Below are 6,205 nucleotides of genomic sequence, written 5' to 3' on the forward strand. Positions count from 1 at the left end.
CAGGGGTTTGAGACCAACCCTGACAACATGGTGAAACCCTGTATCTACAACAAATACAAAAAATTAGCTGGGCATGGTGGCATATGCCCGTAGTCCCAGCTATTCGGGAGGCTGAGGTGGGAGTGTCACCTGAGCCTGAGGAGGTTCAAGGCTGCAGTGAGCCATGATCTCACCACTGCCCTCCAGCCTGGGCAACAGAATGAGACATTGTCTCAAAAAATAAAATAGGCTGGGCACGATGGTTCACACCTGTGACACTTTGGGAGGCCGAGGCGGGTGGATCACGAGGTCAGGAGCTCGAGACCAGCCTGACCAACATGGTGAAACCCCGTCTCTACTAAAAATATAAAAATTAGCCAGGCATGGTGGCACGTGCCTTTCCCAGCTACTCAGGAGCCTGAGGCAGGAGAATCGCTTGAACCCGGGAGGCAGAGGTTGCAGTCGGTCGAGATCCTGCCACTGCACTCCAGCCTGGGCTACAGAGCGAGACTCCGTCTCAAGAAAAAAACAAAAGAAAAACAAAATGAAAAACAAAATAAATAAAATAAAATAAAATAAAAACAGCATTTTGTAACTGCTGCTAATTAAGAGTGTATATTCAAAGCAACTTGAATCTCTGCTCCAGGGCTGAAGGTCTTAAATGTGGCAATAATAAACTTTTTTTTTTTTTTAAGAGCTCTGTCACTCAGGCTGGAATGCAGTGGCACAATCACAGCTCACTGTAGCTTTGAACTCCTGGGCTCCAGCAATCCTCCCACCTTGGCTTTCCAAAGGAAAAGGGATTACAGGTGTCAGCCACCTCACTCAGCCTTCTCCCTTCTATTTACCTTCTCCCTTCTATTTTAGTTTGTTATTCTCCCCTTTTAAGAGCTTCTTCCTTATAGGTTTAACCCTGATAGGCAGACACACTTTGTTCTCATTCTTTTTTTTTTTTTCTGTCACCACAGAATGTTTTGCATGCCGTAGAGTTTCAAACTGTCTTGAAATGAACGGGTTCACACTTATGTTCTGGTTCACAGAGTGAGTATCTCTATCCACGTGGGGCAGGCGGGTGTCCAGATAGGGAATGCCCGCTGGGAACTGTACTGCCTTGAACGTGCAATTCAGCCTGATGGTCAAATGCCAAGTGACAAAACCATCGGTGCTGGGGATTACTCCTTCAACATGTTCTTCAGTGAGATTGGGGCTGGCAAGCACGTGCCCAGAGCAGTGTTTGTGGACCTGGAGCCCACTGTGGTTGATAGGTCCTCGGGCACTGGATGGCAGCTTTCCTGGGAGGGTGGGAGAGCATTGGTAAAACCCCACGTGGGCTCCTGTGAATCCCCCTGCAGAATGGATGGGATAGACAAGCATATGCCCATGGCATCGTTAGGGCAGAAACTGAAAGTTTCATGTTGAGTGTATGTGAGACTCAGCTCCTAATTTAGGATGTATGGGAAAAGCTGCTTTGCCAGCAGTAAGATGGGCTGTGGAGAGATTCCCTTGTGGCTGCCTCAGCCCTACACAGGTGGCCCTGCCTGCAGGGTGTGGGGCATTGATTCCCTCCTGAATGCTGTGCACTGGCTCATGCTGGTGCATGAAGAGTCTTGATGTGCATCTTAGGCATAGAAGGTAAGTACAGAACATCCATTTCCTTCATCCAGATTAGAAGTCCCAGGTAGTTTCCAAGGAGAGCTGCAAAGAGATAGTACCTTTCAGTGTCCCCCAGGAGGTGACAATGTCACCTGAAAGCACGTGGGACCCAGGCCACACAGGTTGATGGGACTGCCCTTCAGAAGTCACACTGACCTGGTGACTGTCCAGTTTGTAAGAGATTTTTAACTTATAGCCTTTGATGTAGTAGCTGAGGGTAGGAAAGATGTATGTACCTGTAGAATTACCAGTGCTGGGGGACGATGCGAGAGCTTATTTCCCTTCACTGGGAACTGTTTATGCTGATATTTATTTATTTATTTATTTAGAGAAAGAGTCTTGCTCTGTTGCCCAGGCTGGACTGCAGTGGCATGATCTCGGCTCACTGCAACCTCCGCCTCCTGGGTTCACGCCATTCTCCTGCCTCAGCTTCCCAAGTAGCTGGGACTACAGGCGCCCGCCACCACGCCCAGCTAATATTGTTTTTGTATTTTTAGTAGAGATGGGTTTTTACCGTGTTAGCCAGGATGGTCTCGATCTCCTGAACTCGTGATCCGCCCGCCTTGGCCTCCCAAAGTGCTGGGATTACAGGCGTGAGCCACCGTGCCCAGCCTGTGCTGACATTTATACCAGAACTGACTTTAACTTCCTAGAGCCTTAAATTGCATTTGTGGTTGGTTATCACAGAGACATTTTCTACCAGACACCGCCACTGTTGACCTACAACATGTAGCTCATGTACTTTCAACAGCATGTACTTTGTAGAAGTGAACAGTCCTGGAACGTGTTCACCTTGGTGTACAGTAGGCCTTAAACACTCATAGCACATGTGGTCTCTTTGTAGCTTAAGTGCACACAGGGACCTACAGGCAGCTCTTCCACCCGGAGCAGCTGATCAGTGGGAAGGAAGATGCAGCCAGTAATTACTCCAGAGGCCATTATACCATCGGCAAGGAGACCTGGTCCTGGACCAGATCCACAAACTGGTAAGAAGAGAAGGCTTCATGTGGACGTTGTCCTGCACAGGAGGATAGGCCTTGGATGGTGAAAGGAAGGTCATTTTCGCAGCACTTAGAGCAGCATCTTGAGTCCGACTAAGTCTGCAATGTCTTACTATGAAGTGTGCGTGGTGATTTGTGCATAGATCTGTATTGTCCGCTTTTCTCTGCTTCAAAGTGTGATGCGTGTTCATTATGGATAGTCTGAATCCGTAGCAACTCTCAGAGGCAAAGAGAAGTGGCCCCGGCTTGGTGGAGGTTGGTGGTGTGGCTCCCACGGGCATTGGCTCACGTTGTCTGGTTTCTCTCAGGTGGATCTGTGCATGGGACTGCAGGGCTTCCTCATCTTCCACAGCTTTGGGGGTGGCACCGTCTCTGGGTTCACGTCTATGCTCATGGAGCGGCTCTCGGTGGACTACGGGAAGAAGTCCAAGCTGGAGTTTGCCATTTACCCAGGCCCCCAGGTCTCCATGGCTGTGATGGAGCCCTGCAACTCCATCCTGACCACCTACACGACTCTGGAACATTCTGACTGTGCCTTCATGGTCGACATGTCAGCGCAACCTGGACATCGAGTGTCCCACGTATACCAACCTCAGTCGTCTGATTGGGCAGATTGTGTCCCCCATCACGGCCTCCCTGTGATTTGTTGGGGCCCTGAATATGTACTTGACAGAATTCCAAACCAACCTGGTGCTGTACCCCCACATCCACCTCCCCCTGGCCACCTATGCCCTGATCATCTCAGCCGAGAAGGCCTGCCACGAGCAGCTGTCCGTGGCCGAGATCGCCAGTGCCCACTTCGAGCCAGCCAATCAGATGGTCAAGTGTGACCCTCACCATAGCAAGTACATGGCCTGCTGCATGTTGTACCGAGGGGATGTGGTCCCGAAAGATGTCAGTGGGGCCATCGCCACCATCAAGAGCAAGCGCACCATCTAGTTTGCAGGTTGGTGCCCGACTGGATTGAAGGGAGGACTGGGTGATGTGGAGTCCTTGTGCCATCAGGAAGCAGCAGATCTGCAGAATAATGCTGCCCCCAAAGGCCCGCATCCTTTGTGGTTGCTTGTCTGGAACCGTCACCCTACCCCTGTTCCATGGGCTAGGCTCCTGGGCATAAATCAATGAACCAGAGTGATAATTAATTCAGTGGTGTCTTTTGAACTTCCTTTGTGAGTCATCACACTATGTATCTGTGGTGAGGTTTTTGTGTTTTTTTAAGAATAAGGTATTTTTTTGGAGGATTTTGGTGCCCCTTGCTTGGACACCAGAATTTGTGTGGAAAAGATAGGTTGAACTTAGTAGAAATTTTATGGGCATTTTGGGGAATCACGTGGGTGGTGTATATATTTTAACTTGGGCATTATTATAAACTGCTCTCACTAAGTCTTGCTTCATCTAAGTATGTCCAGGTTGTGCCGACATATGTCCTAGGTGGCTTCGTTATCAACCATGAAGGCACAGTCAGAATGTTCATCTGTAGAAATTATATCCAATTTAAATGTCTTTTGGAGTGTTTGATTTAAAGAAAGACTATCAAGAATCTTTTTGTGACGAAAACAGCACCATCTTTATTTCTCTTTTGGGAAGCCTAGTAATTTTGGCCTGTGTTTGCCTCAGACAGAAAATCTGTCCCCATCTTCCACTGACACATGAAAGAAACCTTGCTGTCCCCTTTCAGCTTTTCCAGGAGTTGGTGACTAAATCCTGTCGCTTCTCCCTCTGCTGGACCTCTGCGTCCTCTGCTTTGCTTTCCCTCCCTCCTCTGGCTCAGACATCCGCTGCCTCTGGGGAGACCACTGCAGTCGGCTCTAAGTGGGAATTCCTACTCTGGGCTTCTCTTTCTCTCCTTCAGGGGTTAGCATGGCTGCTGGACTAGCCGCCCAATTTTGTAAGTAAGGTTTTGTCTCAACACAGCCACCACACCCCTTCATGGCAGATCAATTTTGCTGTCCAGCCTCAGAGTGGGGTAGGTGTGACAGAGTCCATGTGCCTGTAAGGCCTAGAATTTGTATGATCTTGTCATTTATAGAACAGGTTTGCTGACCCCTGCTCTAGTTGACCCCATGCACTACTCAGGATGTGTTATTCTCAAGTTCTGAAACTTGGAATGCTTCCCTTTTGGTTCCCACCTTGGAATGTCACTTCCTACTCAAGCAAGCACATGGACTACTCTTGCTGCTGTGGTAGCTTCATTCAAGTGATCTTTGACCTGTCACCTTTGCATATTTCACAGTGGTTTGTTTGATGGGACAGCAGGGGGTATGACCTTCCCCGTGGTATCACAGTTGTGTACTCACAATCTATCTGGGTGGAAAAAGTTTAGCTACAGAATTTCATTACTATCTTGTAAAACCCTTTGGAGTAAATAATCTATAAAGAAGACAAGTAGTGTACATTTTCAGAGGGAAGACAGTCTTTACCTGGGCACCTATCACATGTCACAGTTGCTAGGACACAGCCCTTCGGGCAGCTTGGGATCCTGCCAGGGTGGCCACCTCCAAGGCTCTTTTCTCTTTATTCCTTATCTGGAACTGTCACCCTGCCTGCCACAGAGAAGGGCTTAGTGAGGTTTGTGGGGGTGAACTGAGCATTCTCCTGGTCACCTACAGGGGGTCTTCTGTTTGAGGAAAGGTAGCCACCATTTCTAGGTTTGATACAAGCTTCACGGACCGCTTTCTTCCCCTTCTCCGGCAGGTGGGCATTAACAACCAGCCCCTGACAGTGGTCCCCGGGGGAAACCTGATCAAGTTGCAATGGGCCATGTGGATGCTAAGCAACATCACAGCCATCACCAAGGCCTGGGCCTGCCTGGACCATAAGTTTGGTCTCATGTATGCCAAGCAGGCCTTTGTGCAATGGTACATGGGGGAAGGCATGGAGGAGGGGGAGTCCTCTGAGGCTCGCAAGGACCTGGCACCTCTGGAGAAGGATTATGAAGAGGTGGGCATGGATTCTGTGGAAGTGGAGGCTGAAGAAGGCAAAGAATACTGAGGGGAGGGTGTGGTGGGCTCTCCTGCCACCCCCAGCATGGCTGCTTTCAAGTTGTTTGCAATTAAAGTTTCTCTATAAAACCAAGACCTCTGTGTGTCGTGCTGCTTGACTCTGCCTACAGGAGTAGGTGGGATCCCAGAGCCTGCATGGACAGTCAGTGGGGTCCCAGCCTGCCCTGCTGGCATGGGGTTGGGGTGCAGCAGGAGTGTATGTACTTAAGGAGCTGCCACGGAAGTGACTTGACCCAGGAGAAACAAGCCAAGCGTTGAGTGGATAGGTTTCCTAAATTCTAGGAAAGCTAAGTCAGGGTTTCAACTGAATTTGCAATTTTTGGGGCTTTTCTATTGATGGGATGTACTGGCTAAAAAGAAGAGCCTAGAAGCAGAGTGTTTAAATCTCAGGTCTGTGAATGGGGCGTGTCCATGAAATCCCTAAAGCTGTAGGTCAAATGTGTAAGGTCAGGACATTTTAGAAGGGGGAAAGTGTTACTGAGTTCTCCACAGTATTTGTGACCCACAGAAGGTCACAACACACCCATCCTGACCCCCCACTGCTCCATGGTAACCTGGAAGGCAGCATTT

At 49.2% G+C, this 6,205-nt stretch overlaps 1 pseudogene; it reads left to right on the top strand.

Moving 5' to 3' along the window:
• The first annotated feature begins 1,104 nt into the window (after nucleotides 1–1,104).
• Nucleotides 1,105–5,624, top strand: LOC101129192 (tubulin alpha-3 chain-like; annotated as a pseudogene).
• Nucleotides 5,625–6,205: the final 581 nt, after the last annotated feature.

The sequence above is a fragment of the Gorilla gorilla genome, chromosome 23 (assembly GCF_029281585.2).
Source record: "Gorilla gorilla gorilla isolate KB3781 chromosome 23, NHGRI_mGorGor1-v2.1_pri, whole genome shotgun sequence".
Lineage (NCBI taxonomy): Eukaryota > Metazoa > Chordata > Mammalia > Primates > Hominidae > Gorilla > Gorilla gorilla.